Below are 19,463 nucleotides of genomic sequence, written 5' to 3' on the forward strand. Positions count from 1 at the left end.
CTCCAATTAACCACTAGAAATCCGGAAGTGCTGCTGTGGCTTAAAAGTGGTACATTGCTAGCCTCGTCCTGAAGAGCTCAGGGACACTGCCCAGGTCCAGAGTTCAAGCCCCATAGCAGACCAAAACAAAATCAAAAACAAAAAATAAAATTATGAAATAATTAAAAGTACTGTGAATATATAGGATATACAATATGTTTTTAAATATTACAAAATGGGGCTGGGAAGATGTCTCAGTGGTAGAGCGCTTCCCTTGCATCCCTGAGGCCCTGGGTTCGATTCCTCGGCACCACATAAGCAAAAAGAAAAAAGCCAGAAGTGGCGCTGTGGCTCAAGTGGTAGAGCGCTAGCCTTGAGCGGAAGAGCTGAGGGACAGCGCCCAGGCCCAGAGTTCAGGCCCCACGACTGGACCCCCCAAAACATAAAAAAAAATACAAAATGGTTAAAGAAATATCAATCACAGTGCATAAATCTTGTATTTTCATTGTATCCAACATAGAATAAATTGTAGTTACCGATTAGTTGGAAAAAAACAATGAAAGAGGAAGTTTTAGAATGAAAAAAATATTCGAATCTAATTTATTGAAAATGAAAATATTCACTAGCATCAATGTTTCCTTAATGATTGTAGGATACTCATTTTTTTGGGTCTGTTTCTGTTTTTTGTTTTCTTTTTGGTTTTTAACTCTGGGCCTGGGCGCTGTCCCTCAGCTCTTCAGCTCAAGGCTAGCGCTCTACCACTTGAGCCACAGTGCAATTTCCGGCTTTTTTCTGCTTATGTGGTACTGAGGAATCGAATCCAGGGCCTCATGCATGTGAGGCAAGCACTCTACCACTGAGTCAACTTCACAACCCATTATTTTAGATATTACATCTTTGTGACCTTATGTGGTTCAAGGGGTAGAATGCCAGCCATGAGCAAAGAGGGTCAAGAGTTCAAGGGACTAAGTTTAAGACACAATACCATAACAAAAACATGCAAATAACCAATATCCATTCCTGTTCAAACTATTTTCAAGGGAGGAAATTGCCCTAGTGTTTGCTAAAAGGAAAAGATCCAACACATGGTAATGTTCATTAATGTAAAATATAATGTTATCATTATACCTAATGGGTATAAATGGAGTGCTAGTATCCTAAATACAAGAAAAAATATCATTACTTTCATGAATATGTGTAGTGGTATATGTTTATAAATTATGTTTTCTATGTTTTATATTATATAATATATATGATTATAATTTATGCTGTGAATGGTTATAATTGTTTATAATTCATAAACAACATATTCATTATATTCAATATATTCAAATATATTCATTATATACAATATGTAATTTAATTATTTATAATATGTCATGTTGTCTTCTTCATATAAATTATAGAGGGCCTTGGTAGTCTCAGGAATAACAATTGGGATCGAGAATCATCAAAGTGAAAATTGTCTTTGGGGTGGGAAAAAATTGCCTAGAATTTGTGAAGCTTTGAGTTCAACCATTCTCCCACTCAAATTAAATGTTTGAATTTTAAAATGTTAACAGTTCTAAAGACAGCAGTACTTCATGAGACAATATAAGGCTATGGAACTTATACAATACATAAAACACATTTAAAATCTAGTGAGAATTATACAACCTATGAGGGTATTTATTTTTCACAAGTAGTACTAGCCAGGATCAATTGTTGAACACTTGAAAAATAAGACTTATTCAGGCAGCGAAAGAAGCGCCTATGAGGAAATGCAGGGAAATTTCATGTTATAGGCACAGATAAGGTTTGAACAAGAAGTGGCCCACCGAACATCATGCTCCATGTATACCCAGCAAACACATAATTCCTCTGAACCTGGAGATATCAGAACTGACAGATGGGTACTGACTCTGGAGAACAGTGACATGTGGGATTGTCACACTGTCACAGCCTTATATACCAGGTACACCTGACCCTGAGTTTTTTTTTTTTTTTGCCACAGCTCCCTTTATGCCTATTTTTTCTGTGGTCAATTAGAGATATCTCTGATACATTCCTTCGATCATCATATTTCAGCCTTCTAGGTAGCTAAGGATACAAGTATTAATCATTGGAATTGTAGTACATCTTCAGTATATTTAATATAATATTAATATTAAATGATAATTTTATATTATATGATATTATGATATATAATTTATTACAAATTTTGTATATATACTATGTAGTATTAGTATATAGTATATATACATTATTTATGTATGTATATGTTCATATATATTCATTATATGTGCATTATATATATATATACATTATATATACATCATGTATATTACATATTATACATAATATGTTATATATTATATATACTATATATGTTGTATATACATTTTATAATATATTTTCATTATTTATGATATATTACACATAATATATTCAAATATATTATATATGCTATATTAATACTTATGTTATATAATGTTAGTATATTTTAATATCTTTTTATTGTAAAAATATTGTACAGAGGGGTTACAGTTACATGAACAAGCTTTGTTGCCTTTCTTTGTGTGTCCCATACCATCCCTTCCCTCCCACTTCCATAACTATGTTTTCCCCTTTGCCCCCCTAAATTGTAAAGTTCATTTTCTTTTCTTTAACTTTTTTACTGTGAAAATGCTGTACAGTGCAGTTAGTTACATGAGCAAGATAATGAGTACATTTTTTATCAAGCATTGTTGCCTCCTCCTTTGTTTTTTCCCTACCATACCTTCCCTTCCATCTCTGCAACTACACTCTTCCCCACCCAGCCAACTCCCACCTCTAAATTGTAAAGTTCGTTTTCCTACGTAGTGTCTTGTACATCTCATTGCTACAATGGGTCAACCTGTATCCCTATTTAAACATTTTGTTTTTTCCCTACCCCTCCACAAATTATACCGTCATCAAATTTAGTGAGAATAAGGGTTATATCATAAGGGGAGGAATATACAAAGCAACAAAAAAATCACATGGTACATTATGAATGTGTTAGAAACAATAGCAAGAAAGAGAAAAAAAAACACTTGAGCCCCTAAGTGGGTGTTCATTTTGCTTAACTTCATTTTATCAGGTCATATGTGCATAGCTTTTGACCTTTTCTACTTGTCCCAGATGTATACTAATTATTGCAAATAAGGGAAAATATGGGACATATTTTTCTTTGGGCCTGGCTGAATTTATTAAATATATTTTTCCAAGTCTTTCCATTTCCTAACAAATGGGGGAGGCATAGAATTCCATTGTGTGTATACATACATATACATATATGTGTGTGTGTATGTATATATATATATATACATATATGTATATATATATATATATATATACATATATATATGTATATATATATATATATGTATATATATATATATACATAAATATATATCACACTTTCTTGATCCATTCATCTACTGAGGGGTGTCTTGGTTGGTTCCATATCTCATGCATGGTAAATAATGCTGAAATAAAGATAGTTGTGCTGGTAGCTTTAGTAAGGTCTGGTCTGTGATCATTCTAGTAAATGCCCAAAAGTGGGATTGCTGGGTCATAGGGGAGCTCTATGTGGAGTCTTTTGAGGAAACTTCATACTACTTTCCAAAGCGGTTGAACAAGTTTACACTCCCACCAACAATGCAGTAGGTTTCCCTTCTGTCCACATACCCTCTGGCATCTGTTGTTATTAGAGTTCTTGATTATAGCCATTCTAACTGGGGTGAGGTGGTATCTCAATGTTGTTTTGATTTGAATTTCTTTTATGGTTAGAAAGGTTGAACATTTCTTCATGTGTCTATTGGCCATTCTTATTTCCTCTTCAGAGAACTTTCTCTGTAAGACTTTATCCCACTTATTTATTGGGTAATTGGTTCTTTGAGGATTTGTTGTTGGGGGATTTAATTTTCTGATTTCCAGGTATATTTTAGGTATGAGATCCTTGTCCATTGTATGGCAAGTGAATATATTCTCCCAATCCATGGGCTTTCTATTGATCTTGCTAACTTTGTCTTTTGCTATGCAGAAGTTCTGCACTTTCATGCAATCCCATTTGCCCAACCTTTCTTTGATTTATTGTGTTTCTGGATCTCTATTAAGAAAATTTCAGCCTGTCCCAAGAAGACCTAGGGTTTCTCCTATTCCGTCCTGTAATATTTTCAGGGTGCCTGCTTTGACTACGAGGTCTTTGATACATTTGGAGTTGATTCTGGTGCAGGGTGATTTAGAGGCATCTAACTTTAGTTTTCTACAGGTGTTAAACCAATTTTGCCCGCACGATTTAATGAAGAGGCTGTCTTTTTCCATTCTATGTTTGTAGGTCCCTTATCGAAGATTAGATTGCTATAGGTCTGTGGGTTCATTTCTGGGTTTCAAATTCTATTCCGTTGGTCCTGAGGTCTGTTCTTGTGCCAGTATCAAGCTGTTTTGATTACTATGGCTTTGTAGTAGATTTTGAAATTTGGTATTGCTATTCCCCCAACACTGTTGTTTCTGTTAAGGATTGTTTTTGCTATTCGGGTCTTTTATAGTTCCATATGAATTTTTGGATTGTCTCTTCTATTTCTTTGAAGAATTAGATTAGAATATTGATAGGTATCACATTGAATTTGTAGATAGCCTTGGGAAGTATTGCCATTTTCACGATGTTGATCCTTCCAATCCAGGAGCATGGGAAGCTTTTCCAATTTCTAAATTCTGCTTTGATTTCCTTTTACAGGTTTTTATTTTTTCTTGTAGAGGTCCTTCACTTCTTTAGTTAATTCCTATGTATTTTATTTTTTTGTGGGACTGTTCCAAAAAGAGTGGCTTTCCTGATTTCAGCCACACTTTCTCATTGTTGGCATACAGAAAAGCCATAGATTTTTGAAGGTTAATTTTATACCCTGCTACTTTGCCAAAGTTTTGAATCATCGCTATTAATTTGGGAGTGGAGTCCATGGGATTTTTTAAATACAAAATCATGTCATGTGCAAAGAGGGAGAGTTTTATTTCATCTTTCCCTCTTTGGATCCTCTTTATGTTTGCATCTTATTTCTGTAGCTAGGCATTCTAATACTAAATTGAAGAGAAGTGGAGAGAGTGGATATCCTTGTATTGTTCTTGAGTTTAGAGGAAATGGCTTTAGGTTTTCACCATTAAGTATAATGCTGGCTGTAGGTTTGACATTCCCAGCTTTTGTTGTATTGAGGATTGTTACATAGATTCCTAATTTTCCAGAGCCTTCATCATAAAGGAGTGTTGGATCTTGTCAAATGCTTTTTCTGCATCTATTGAGATAACCACGTGATTCTTATCCTTGCTCTTGATGTAATGAATTATGTTAATTGATTTGTGTATATTGCATGCTTGAAATGAATCCTGTTTCATCATAGTATATGATTTTTTTATGAATTTTTGAAGTTGATTGGCCAAAATTTTGTTGCAACCATGTTCATCAAAGAAATGGGTCTATAGTTCTTTCTTTGATGAGTCCATGTCTGGTTTGGGGATGAGGGTTATGATGGCTTCATAGAAAGTGTTTGGTAGTGAACATTCTCTTTCAATTTCATTGAAGATTTGGAGGAGTATTGGAGTGAGTTCTACTTTGAAGGCCTTATAAAATTCAGGTGTAAATCCATCCTGTCCTGGGATTTTCTTAGATGGATGGTCTCTTATTGCTGTTTCTATTTCAGTGCTTGATATGGACCTATTAAGTTGATTTAACTCATCTTGGTTTAATTTTCGCATGTTGATATTTGCTAGGAAATCGTGATTTCTTCCAGATTCTCAAACTTATTAGCATAAAGTTTTGAGAAGTATTTCCTTATAATGATCTGAATATTGGTTGTTTCGGTGATGATGTTTCCATTCTCATCTCTGAGTTTGTTTATTTGGGTGTGTTCCCTTCTTTTTATGATAAAATTTGCTAAAGGTCTGTCAATTTTGTTAATTTTTTCATAGAAAAACTCTTTGTTTTGTTAATTCTTGCTATAGCTTTTTGTATTCTAATTAGTTTAATTCTGATTTAATTTTAATTATTTCTTTCCATATACTGGATTGGGGTTTAGCTTGCTGTTCTTTTCCAAGGAAGTTCAGATGTCACATTAAATTCTTGGTTTCATATTTCCCCAATTTGTTGATGTAGGAACTCAGAGCTATAAACTTGCTCCTGAGTACTGCCTTTGCTGTGTCCCAGAGCAGCCGGTAATTTGTGTGTTCATTTTAGTGGAATATCATGAACACTTGAATTTCCTTCTAATCTCTTTCACAACCCACTGTTGATTCAACAGTGTGTTTTTCACGCTCCGTGTGTTACAGAACTTTCTTTTGTGGCTTATGGTGTTGCGTTCTAATTTTATTTCCTTGTGGTCTGAGAGAATACAAGGCATAACTTCAATGTTTCTGAATTTGGACGTTTGCTTTGTGACCTAAAATGTGGTCTATTTCGGAAAATGTTCTGTGTGCTGCTGAGAAAAACGTGTATTCAGATGCTGCTGGTTGAAATATTCAGTAGGTGTCTGTTGATCTATGCAGTTGTTTAGATCTGCGGTTTCTCTGTTGAGTTTTTGCTGAGTTGATCTATGTAGTGGGGATAGTGGTGTGTGAAAGTTCACAACAACTAATGTCTTTGGATCTATGTGCGATTTGAAGAAAAGTAGTGTTTCTTGGATGAATGTGGGTGCTCCGTTTTTCAGTGAATAGATATTTAAAATTGTAATATCCCCCTGAAGGAGAGATCCCTGAATTAGTATGTAGCAACCTTCTTTATCACTTCTCACGAATTTTAATTTTCAGTCTATTTTATCTGACATTAGAATTGCAACTCCGGCCTGTTTATGGGGGCTGTTTGCTTGGTCGATTTTATTTCAGCCTTTCACTTTCAGAATATGTTTGTTTTTATGGGCAAGGTGTGACTCTTGAAATCAGCAGATAGAAGGATCTTGCTTTTTAATCCAACTAGACAGTTTATGTTGCTTAATTGGAGAATTAAGTCCAGTTCCAGTCTGCTTTGAAATTTTTTTTCAAAATGCTTCAGCCTGGGTGGAACACTCAGCTAATAGTATGGAAGAGGGCACCGAGAGGCATGACTCACCTCACGACGGATCACTGCCCACTCCCAAGATCCAACTAGGGGCTTTATAACTCCAGCAACTTTAATATACACTATTGGAGCTGGAGTTACCACAGCTGCTGGCACCAGACTTGCCCTCCAATGGATCCTTATGAAAGGATTTAAAGTGGACTCATTCCAATTACAAGGACTCGAAAGAGTCTTGTAATGTTATTTTTGTCACTACTTTCCCGGGTCAGGAGTGTTAGTATATTATATGAATATAATATAACATAATATAATATAATATAATATAATATAATATATCCCTACTTTCTATCTTGTGTCTTTTGAGAAATTATGCCCTTCTTATATAAGATTTCTAATATTTGTGGGAGTGCAATGAAGTTATATTTAAAAATCTTTCACTGAGTTTTGTATCATTTTCATCGGTGTCAAGAAATTTCAACATTGCAATTTAAAGAAATGAAATTGAAAGGTAAAACTAAATGAATAGTTGATCAAAGATCATATCTTTATTGCAGTTTACAGTTATAATTTTTTGCAAATTAAATCCATGAAAAATTAGACTTCCCTTATCAAAACATATAAACCTTATTTTTGTTGCCTACAATTTTGATGTAGCTCTATACCAACAGTGTGTACAATCGACAGAATTCCCATGCATAAATACTCGAATGCATGTGTATTTAGTATGATGTTTAGGAACAGGAAATAATCTGAACATTTTCCTTTTTATTTTTCCCAGTAAGTTTCTAAGTACCATTCACGATATGAAGAATGAAAAATTATTCAAGCATATTTTTAAAAGAAGATAGAAACAAATAAAAATATTTGATATATCTCTGTTGCTAAAGATAAATTGGAAACCATGATCTATGCACTTGCAGGTTGGAGAGAACTGGAATACAAACACATATTTCTGTGGTGAATTTAGATAGAAAAAGACATTTCACTTTGGATACACAGAATAGACAAATATGGGGAAGCGGTTAGAATATAATGTTTCTGGAAATGTCCTTACAATTTGACTGGAAATAAAGAAAAACAACAATATTTCCAGTCAATCTATCTACTTAAAGCAATATAGTCTACCCCATTCTGAAATTCTCACTAAGATTATGTGTTTTGATCTTTTAAAAAATGTTCTTTGGCCTGTTGAGGTGGTGAACATTATCAAAGTTCCTTTCTAGCTGGGCTCCCATGGCTCACGCCTTTAATCCTAGCTACTCATGAGGCTGAGGTCTGAGGATCATGGTTCCAAGCCAGCCCGGGCAGGAAAGTCCGTGAAACTCATCTCCAATAAAATCACTAGAAAACCAGAAGTGGTGCTGTGGCGCAAGAGGTAGAGCACTCATCTTGAGCTGAAGAGCACAGGGACAGCGCTCAAGCCCAGAGTTCAAGCCCCACCACTGATCAATCAATAAATAAACAAATTTCCTTTCTTTGTATGTATGCAAATGCCATGATGAAATCTCTTATGATATATAATTTAATATTTCTATTTTTATTTTATTTATTTTATTGGCATTAAATAGTTATACAATGGGTTTTCAATTTAATATATCAATTTATGAGTACAATACATTTTGACTGATGTCATCCTGTTCATGATTTTTACAACTAAGAAAATTGTGTTAGTACATTTTTGCTCACAACTCAGTTTAAATTTTATATTCACAAGGGAACTTTATTTTATTTCTTTTCTGTTTTTTCCTCCATCTGGTACCAGGATTTAAAACCAGCTTGTTACCTTACAGCTGTTGCTCTCCCACTTGAGCCATGCCTCGAACCCTGCATGTTGCTTACTATGTTGAAGATGATGTCTTTAGAACTTTTCTGCTTAGGCTAGATTTGAACCTCAGTCCTCAGTTCAGAGACTGCTAGGTAGCGAGCATTACAATTGTGAACCCATTGGTGCCTGGTGATTTCTTCACTTCTTCATCACTCTCCTGTCTCTTTCTTTCACTCTGGATTGACACCCATATTGAAGGAGAAATCTCCAGGACACATTGTGATACTTTGTGCAAGGCCTCAGTCAGTGTGTGCACTTGGTCCATTCCTTCCTAGGAGACTGCTGTCAATGACTTATTTTGTCACCATATTTGTAGACAACCTTCAGTCCTGGGCTGAAAAACCTGCACAGACCTGTAATCATAGTTTGTATTTATCAGCCGCCACTTTAGAATAGGATCTACTGGAGGTTAAGATGTTGTGGCATCCTTTCTTGTATAATAAGGAAGAGTTATACCTTCCATCATTTGACGCTACTATTTCTTTGCCTCAAGTCAAAATGGATTCTCATTTAAATTCTCCAAGACAATTGATACTGTCCTGCATCACCTGCACACTATTGAGGATATAAGAAAATCAGGTAGTTTAGTGAATGCTGCAGTCAGCTTCATGGGAAGCTCACTGTTGCTGCAAGTTAAACTTTCAGGAAGGAAGTTTTATTTTATTTCTAGGTTGGCTTCTTTGTTTTGGAGCCAGAGATGTGGTACATGGTGGGCGCGATCAGAATTGGAATATATTGGCCAAATGGAAAAAGAGAAATGGGAAGAGGTAATGATCCCATCCTCCCTTCAACTGCAATTCTCCAGTGACACTGCTCTCTCCCATTAGGTCCTCATTCCCATCTACTGTTTGGTTCCTTCTTCCCCTTCATAACTGAGAATGTGACTGCCTCTCTCTCTGAATCCACCTAAAAAGAAAGACATTTTGCTCTTCACTTCCCTAAAATATAAAAATGTCTTCTGAGAATGTCTTCCCAATTCCTAGGAGGGAATTTTTTGACAAAAAAAGAAAGCTCCTTTTATGTACAATTCATTTCTGCAATTGTTTTCATCTGGCTAGGTATAGAAAAGAATTACAACCAAGTGGCATATTTCAATTGATATTTAATGAAAGTAATTTATCACTGTTTTATAGTGTTCTACCATTGAAGTGAAATGACAGCAATAATCCTTTGTATACTTTCGAGAATTGTGTATTTGCTAGAATATCATTTTCTCTCCATTGGTATTCTGATTAGGTGCTCTAATTCCCTTCTATTACACAAAATTGTGAGATGATCAGGGGACATCTTGTTCTTTAGAGTGTGAGTGGTTACTCACTCCAGCTTACGAAATTTGAGATTTCAATGATCTATAAGGACCTTGGAGATAGTGCAGACTTGCTAATGCTTAACCATCCATTCATAGATTTATATGGCAAGTGTTTATTTTCACAGTACCTGAGTTTTATTTAGTCCTGACTCATTGAGCCTGAAATGCTTAGAGACACTTCAGGGAACTTAGCTCCCTGCTGTTCAAATGGCAAGGTTCTGTAAATGAATTCCTCAGGTAAATGACAGCACATGCTGCTGGAGTTTGCATGAGTACATTTAAAACCTGACCCTTTTTTATCACAAGATTTAAAATTACAAGTATTAGTAGATACCTGGAAGACCTAATAAATTATGGGGCCTTATGATAAATACAAATAAGATTGTTAACCCATCCAAGTTTTTATACTATGATTTTTTTGTTTATATCCCAATACTTGCATAGCAAAAAAAGCCAATTTCTTTAGAATTCACAGAAATAATTAAATTTTACAAAAAGATTAGCATAATGATAACAAGCCAGACTTCTGTAACAAAATAATCAATATTCATGTTTTATTCCAACAGAGTTTAAATGAAGATGAGCCAGGCACCAGTGGCTCATGCTAGTAATCAGGAGGCTGAGATGTGAGGATCATGGTACAAAGCCAGCCCAGAGAAGGAAAGTCCATGAGACTCTTACCTCCAATAAACCACTAAAAAACCAGAAGTGGTGCTGTGGCTCAAGCAGTAGTGCTTGCCTTGAGCTGAAGAGCACAGGGACAGCACACAAGCCCAGAGTTCAAGCCCCATGACTGACAAAAAAATTGATAAAGGTTACATAATTATAATTAACAATCAACATAAACATTCAAGAAATATTATGGTATATGCATTGAAAAATCCAATTGAAACACTCCCTCAATAAAAAATAGTAAGTTTCAGGCACATGTTTTGTTAATCTACATCATTTATTTTAATTGAAAGAAAAAGTAAGAAGAGGTTTAATAAATCTGAGGTTTTAGAAATTAGAGATTTTAAAAATTACATGAATCACCGGGTGCTCGTGGTTCATGCCTGTAAGCCTGCTACTCAGTAGGCTGAGATCTGAGGATCACTGTTCAAAGCCAGCTCCAGGCAGGAAACTCTGTGAGACTCTTATCTCCAATTAACGACAAGAAAACCAGAAGTGGTGCTCTGGCTCAAGTGGCAGAGTGCCAACCTTGAGCTGAAGAGCTGGGAAACAGCACCCAGGCCCAGAGTTCAAGCCCCATAATGAAAAACAAATTACATGAATCACTGTGATTTTATTTGTTATTTTCTCAATAGATAGTATTATAAAGTATTACTGATACATAGTAATATGTATATGGTTGACTTTTACAACTTGATATTTTTGAATGTATATTTTGGAATATATCTATATATATACAAATATCTGTATGTGTCTTAATAGATAGGTATATATACATAATTAATAGATACATATATAAACATATCTCCATTTTGATAGAGATATATGTATGAACATGTATGTATGCAAAGTATACCACAGAGTATTTTTGTTTTCTATCTTTACTATGTATCCTTTCTCATGTTTTGTCTTATACTATGTATGTATTCATTCTCTCCCTCTGATCCCCAACCTAGAAAACACTCATTATTCTAATTTTTCATTTCTTATAATTCTTCTAAGTGGAATCCTACAGTATGCATTTTTTGTTCTGAATCCTATCATTCAACATAATTACAAATGTCATAGTCAAAATGTTTTTGCATTTATCTATCTCATTTATCTTAAAAATGTAGTTTTTTTGTTTCCATTTGTATTATTTCTCTAATGACTAATGATGTTAGCTACTTTGATGTTGCCTGTGAATTTAATATCTTCTTGGGTGAACCACATGCGCAAACTCTTTAGCAATTTTTAAGTTAAAGCACTTGTTTCCTTATTGATGAGAAGTGATTTATTGATTGATTTTCAATTTTTAGTTTTTGGTGCCAGTACTGGAACTTGAACTCAGGACCTAATTGCAGTCTATTAGTTTTTTCATTTAAGGTTCTTTATCATTAGAGCCACAGCTTCACTGTCAGCTTTTTTTAAATGAATAATTGGAGATAAAGACTCATGATCTGTTCTCTGAAGACTGGTTTTAAACCATAATCCTCAGATATCAGCAACATGTCTAGCTAGGATTTGCAAGTGTGAGCCACCAGTTAAAAATCATCAGTGATTTTTAATTCTTCTTTGTATATTCTGTATTACTTTACTTCCCACAAAATTGGTATTTGTATTCCAGGGATATTTATTATCTATTATTATAGATATACATTTTGATGAAATTCAACATTTTATGTTATTGGCCTAATGTGATCTAAAGTGTTTCATTCATTGCCTGTTTTTTCTCTTCTTGGGGATATATGGTATTCCATTGTAGTAATTGGCATCCCACATCATTTTTTTCTGTAGAGAAATATTTAATTACTTCAGAATTAAACCATAGCAGACTTTAGGCTACTTAGCACTATATTAACACTACATAGTGACATTACTAATTTCTTTTTTTTTAATTTAATTTTATTTTATTTGTGAACATACTGTACAGAGGAGTTACAATTACATGGGCAGGATAATGCAAACATTTCTTACCAAGCATTGCAGCCTCCTCCTTTGTTTACCCTTCACATCCCTTCCCAGCCTGCTCCCTCCCCCCCAATCCCAAACCTTCTCCTTCCCCCCTTCCTCCCCCCCCACACCGAAGTTGTAAAACTCATTTTGGACATGACAACTTGTACTTCTCATTGTTGCAACAGGACCACCTGTATCCTTAAACAACTGGTTTTTCCCCATCTCCTCCACAAGTTATGCTGACATCAAATATAGTGAAAGCAGGGGTTATACTGTGGGGGAGGTACATACAAAGCAACAAAGAGATAATCTTATAAATGCGTTAGAAACACATGCATGAAAGAAAAAAAAAACATTAAAATACACAGCTAAGGGTTCATTTTCCTGACATCACATTATCTGACCTTTTCCGCTTGACTCATACATATACTAGATATTACAAATAAAGGAAACCATGGGACCTATGTTTCTTTGGGCCTGGCTTACTTCACTTAATATAATTTTTTCCAAGTTTTTCCATTTCCTAACAAATGGGGCAATGTCATTCTTTCTGATGGAGGCATAGAATTCCATTGTGTATATATACCACACATTACCAAGTTCTTAATGACTGTAAGGTAATGAATAAGGGAGTTGAAACTTCTTCAGCTTTCCAAAATAGAACTCATATGTGAAGTCAATATAAAATATAGCCTAGATTTCTTAACACCATTCAAGAAACATCCATTGCCTTAATTTGTACAGATGTCTATGTTTCAAAAATATTTGTGTGTGTCCAAGGGTAAGTATGCATGAACCAAGATTCCTTAACATGTCCTTTGAAAAATACAGTAGAAAAAACACTTACTACAAGTTACTAAGGGAGCTGAAACAAGAATTTGCTTTACAAAGAGAACAAAAACTATCTGTATTCTGAAAATGCAGGTTCAATTGCGTTAGCTCAATCATTGCTTTGGTTAGAAGTTCAATATGAGGAGCCATAAATAAGAAAGATGAAGGAGATACCTGCTAGCACAAGTGGGGTGAGGGGTCTATGACATGTGTCCAACTGAGATAAGGATGAAAAAATTAAGAATTGAGTAGAATTCCAGCCCAGAGGCATTTAAATCAAACAGTGGTTGAAGGAAAAAGAATGTCAACTCAGATTGAAAGTTGAAATTAGGCACTAGAAAATAGCCAAAAAGTTAGCAGGATTCTAACTGGTCTTATTAGTGTTCATCCTGAAATACTGTAACTTATTCTGGAATATGATATTTGTTTTCCATTTTGAGTTCAATGCTTTCCTGTAGTAAGTAAAGCAGTGATGAATGTATTTCATATTTATTTTGCATAGACATCAAATTTGAAGAAGACATGAGATTTTGGACAAAAATTAAATTTGACAAAATTTTTCTCTAATGTGCCTGCATTTAATTCTCAGGTATTATCTTTTAAAAATGAAGAAATGATGCTTTAAATATGCTATTGTATTGTTACTGTATTGTTTACTGTATATTTTCATGAGTAAGACTTTATACTATATCTTCTATTACTCATATTGAATCAAAAATGCTATAAAGAAAAAAAATAAGACTCTATACTTGATAGTATATATATATATATATATATATATATATATATATATATATATATATATATATATATGTCTTAGATATAACAATAACCTGGTAATTTATTGTCATTTACATCTCTACATGTTTCAATATGTCTTCATTAATAGAATGAGAGGTATTCAGATGAGACCAATCAGTGTGAATTTCACCATATGGTGATATAGTCCTTAGATTTTTCTACAATTTAACTTCTACATAGATATATCTAGGTTTAGTAACAACTATACCCAATTTGCAATGGAATCTGCAAATAATCACTGTAAATCTGTTCAGATAGCTAGCTGTATTTACTGGTTTGGGTATTACAAGTTCACTCCCCCCTAACCCCAATGGATTGCTTGTCTTAAACTATAGATAGCAACAGATTTTAACTCTATCTATTCTCTATCATATGTACCTTAAATATATAAATATATATATATATATATTGTTTTAAATACATACATAGTTTTCTCTATGCATGAATACTTATAAAACATAAAATAGCCACAGTTAGTAATTAATAACCATTAAGTATTAAGAAAATAGAATAATTATGATATGCTGTAATAAAAGTTTTATAAATATTGTTACTTTTGTCATATTTTCACAAAGTATGTGTGTGTGTGTGTGTGTGTGTGTGTGTGTGTGTGTGTGTGTGTGTGTGTGTGTGTGTGGCTTGAAATGAGACCTAGCTCCTTGTACATGCTAGCCAAATTCATCACCACATAAGGTAGTCCTTCAGACTTCAAAGTAACAGGTCTTCTTATGGGGATGGTGTGATACAGGAAATATGCCATCACACAGCTCTCAAGTGAGAAAAGAAGGTGAAGAGAATGACATAGGACAGAGTAGGCAGTGGTAGGCTAATATAAGGGTTATCATTCACAACAGTGGGACCTCACTACAGTTGATCAGATGCCTGAGACAGACATTCAGTACCTTATGAGTGGGTTGCATATTTACAGAAGACAAACTGGGCCCAGAAGACACAGTGAGCAAACGATGATTTACTTTCCCAGCCAGCGAGAATGGGATGGTAGGAGATTTCATTGTGCTTCTCAGAATGGCATGACATTTACAATCTATGAAGTGTTCTTTTGTTCAATATTCTATTGGATATTTGTAGACAGTAGTTTAGTGTAGGTAAATAAAGCTTGGAACATGAAATTGTAGATAAAAGGAGACTTTGTTAGGTGAATGTATTCTTTTTCATGAGATATGATAATTTAACTATTTCATTTATTTTACTCATGAGAAATAATAATTTAACTTTCCAAACCCCTTTACAATTTCTCATTTATAACCGCTATAGTTTTTCTTTGTATTGTTACACAAACATGAAAAAGATGTACAATTTCCTTAAAATTATTGTAATTAATTTGTATGTGATGTTTAATATATTGTTTCTATAAACATTTTTGTTTAGGAGCTATGAATGTGAAACTTCATTGAAATTATTAAATAATGTCACTATTGTCATTTTCTGATCCTACTGGTTTTGATCAAGATTAAATATTTTTTTCATGCCCCTCTTTGTATATAAGTGATGGTTTTGGTGTTATTGAAATTAATTACCTAATTTAGACAGTCTCTCTTTTTGTAGCGCAGACTGGCCTCAAGCTCATAATGATCCTGCCTCAGCCTCCTAATACTTTGATTTATAAAGTATTTTCCTATTCTCTACTGAGCAATAGCTTGAAATCTGTGCTTTGAACCCCATCACTTTTAATAATCCAGGCTAGTCAAGAAAGGATCACACTTTTGATGGTAAAATCTTTGGCTCTGTTATTTCTTTATAACTTTGTTTCATATGTATAGGGATATAATCTCAAAGTAGGTGGTATATTCTTTTAGGGAAAGTCTAATCTCAGCCTTCAGGAAGAAGGTTGTTTTAAGCACAGGCATATTTACTTTTCATCCCTTTGCTAAACGTTACAACAGGAAAGACATAGACTGACATGTTTATTCTCCAGAACTTTACATTCAGTTTGCCCTGCTATGTAGTGATGTTATCATCTCATAACTTTCTAGATTGAGACTAATCAAGAAAACAGTTAACTATTTTTTCCTATTCAGCTACTTTCCCCATAGAATGTGTATGGAAACTATCTACACGTTTAAATTGAATGTAATGCCACCTGAGAAAATTAGTTGCTAAATATAGACAGAGTTTGCCTGCCACTGGTGGCTCACACCTCTAATCCTAGCTACTCCGGAGGCTGAGATCTGAGGATTGCAGTTCCAAGCCAGCCCAGGCAGGAAACTCCATGAGACTCATATCTCCAATAGACTACTTCAAAAATCTGGTTCTGTGGCTCAATTGTTAGAGTGCTCTTGAGGGAAAGGAAGCTACGGACAGTGGCCAGGCCCAGAGTTCAAGCCCCAGGACCAACAAAAGAAAACAAGAATGGGTAACAATGTCCAATAAGAAATGTACTCACTACCTTATGGTATATAACTGTATATAACCTTGACAAAAAATTAAATTTAAAAAATAAAATGTACTTGCGTAACTAAAAAAAAAATGGAATCTTGCCACCACAATATTATAGTGATAAAAAAAAAATCTACAGAATTGCCTAGTCATCAATTTGTGGATACTTATTCAAAACCTTGTTTCCATCTTTATATTCATAACCCTTCTTGATGCTTACTTCCGGTAACCTCATTCTCTCGTTGTATATAAAGTTTAGCAGCACTTATTTAAACTTCTTAGCTTTTATATAATAAAATTTCATTAACTTCATATAAATGCATCTGGTTTCTGCCATTCTTACTGTCTCGATTGCCATTAGGTCTCACTCATTTCCTACATACAGAATTACCAAATTTTTACTTTCATATAGGCTAACCCATTTTCAGACTATTATCAAGACACTAAAATTGGACTTGTAAAGATGGAAATTAAAGACTCATTCAGTGCTGGGAAGGTGGCTCCGTCGTAGAGTGCTTGCCTTGTATGCATGAGGCCCTGGGTTCGATTCCTCAGCACCACATAAGCAAAAAAGAAAAAAGCGGAAGTGGTACTGTGGCTCAAGTGGTAGAGCGCTAGCCTTGACCTGAAGAGCTAAGGGACAGTGCCAAGTCCCAGAGTTCAGGCCTCATGACCGGACCGCCAAAAACAACAAAGACTCATTCACTTCTTTTCAGTTGAAACAGTGCTCAGCCGATAAATATTGTAAACAAGTCCCTATAAAATGTATTTTTCCAGAGTAGTTGAACTGGAAACTCTATGGAGGTTCCTTAAAAGATTAAACATAGCTGGGTGCCGGTGGCTCACGCCTGTAATCCTAGCTACTGAAAGACTGAGATCTGAGAATCATGGTTCAAAGCCAGCCCAGAAGAAAAGTCCGTGAGACCCTTATCTCGAATTAACCACCAGAAAACAGGAAGTGGTGCTGTGACTCAAGTGGTAGAGAGCTCGCCTTGAGCTGAAGAGCTGAGGGATAGCGCCCAAGCCCAGAGTTCAAGCCCCATGACTGACAAAAAAAAAAAGTTTAAACATAGAGTTTCCCTATGACCCAGCAATCCCACTCCTGGTCTTTTACCCAATAGACTACAAACCAGGCCACACTAGAGCTACCATCAAAACCATGTTCATTTCAGCATTGCTTACCATGGCCAAGATATGGAATCAACACAGATGCCCCTTAGTAAATGAATGGATCAAGAAAATGTGGTAAATATACACCATGGAATTCTATGCATCCATCAGAAATAATGATATTGCCCCATTTGTAAGAAATGGAAAGACTTGGAAAGTAAGCCAGTCGATATGCTTGAAAGAAAATAGTATCATGAATAAAATAATAATTTTCTGAATATTAGCTGGAGAATTTCTCTACATTTGTTTTGACTCTGCTAGACTTAATATGACTTAGGAACTTAGGAACTTCGAATGTATAAAGAATTTTATGGTAGAAAATCATTTATAACATATTTCTATTTTAATAATGATCAGTATTCATACAGAACTATATGACATTTAACATTGTTGTGCAGATCTACACACTAAAGTTACTGGGAATAAATTATTTTTCTTTGGTTCTTTCATGTTTCACATACAGAGAGCTAGATAGGAACAATCTTGCTCAGAATGGTCACAAATAAATTAAAGTGGCTATTAAAGAAGTGCTTGTTAAACTAGCTCAGCTTCTAAGTTTAAGGTATCAAGAAATCCCTTAGAATATTTCCTGCATTAATCTCAATATCTAAACTTAAAAGTAATCACAAATTTAATGCAAAGTTTAATTTTCTCCTTTCCTCCATAAAAAAGATGGAACAGTAGATATTGAGTTGACTGGACAGAGGTGGGAAATGACACTGCAAGCTTGAATAATATTCAGATGGCTTCAATCAGTCCCACCCACACCAATTGGGATGGAAGTGAGAAAGAGGAGGCAGGAATAGAGTTCCACTGCAGGGTGACCTCCTGAGCACAGTAGGAAATTGGGCTAAGCCATGCCTACACCCAGGTGATGAACCCCTACAGTGACAGCTCTGCATAGCATTTATTTCCCATCCTCTCTCTGGGTCTTAAATTTTTCCCAGTTCATTTTCTTTTTACAGCATTCACAGGTGCTAAAATTATTGCAAATGGTAGTGTTTCCCATTATTAGGGAATAAATCTTAGCCATACTTGGAGAATATTAGCCAATCATACATATTGGCATATGAATGCAATCAGAGTGTTTTTAAAGAAATTCTACAGGGGGTTCCGGGGAGATGGCAGAGGAGAAGCTGGAATCTGAACAAGCTCTCACATAGAAAGCAGTTTTAGAGTTCCAGTGAACAGTCCTAAGCCAGAGAATCACACCAAGTGTGCCATCACAGGACAGAGAGTTAGATAAGAGAGGGAAAGCCAAGGAAAGAAAACACATCTGAGTGCTTGTCAGCAGCTGCCGTGGCAGCGGCGGCAGGGTCCCAGGGGAGACTGCAGCCAGGAACATACCTGAGTGCTCACACAGAGAGTCCAGGACGAAGGAGCCAGACGCAGCAGGCGAGCAGATTCTACTCAACACCAGCAAGAACCGACAAGGAGCGGACATCTTCATCCTGCAGTTTGCAGACCAGAGACGACCCAGGATCCAAGACTCGGCGTGAGTA

The sequence above is a fragment of the Dipodomys merriami genome, unplaced genomic scaffold (genome assembly GCF_024711535.1).
Source record: "Dipodomys merriami isolate MVZ:Mamm:240054 unplaced genomic scaffold, mDipMer1.0.p SCAF_65, whole genome shotgun sequence".
Lineage (NCBI taxonomy): Eukaryota > Metazoa > Chordata > Mammalia > Rodentia > Heteromyidae > Dipodomys > Dipodomys merriami.